Here is a 243-nt window from a genome sequence, read left to right on the forward strand (position 1 = left end):
AATATCGTAACAAATAAAGTCCCCCACAACCCACCTCGGCCCACCAATGCACCCAAGAGTACACGGCGACCTTGACTCCCATTGCGAGCCATTGTGCGAAAATCCCGAAAAGCGCCTGGCCCTCGTCACCCACGCGACCCGAAAGCGTGGCCCAAGTAAATGCTCGAAAATGAGGTAATGCGACACCGCTGCCCACGCCTGCTCCGTTTTCTTTTCAGGGGTAACTAGCTGTATGCTTGTGTC

This window comes from Penaeus monodon, chromosome 24 (genome assembly GCF_015228065.2).
Source record: "Penaeus monodon isolate SGIC_2016 chromosome 24, NSTDA_Pmon_1, whole genome shotgun sequence".
In the NCBI taxonomy this organism is placed as follows: Eukaryota; Metazoa; Arthropoda; class Malacostraca; order Decapoda; family Penaeidae; genus Penaeus; species Penaeus monodon.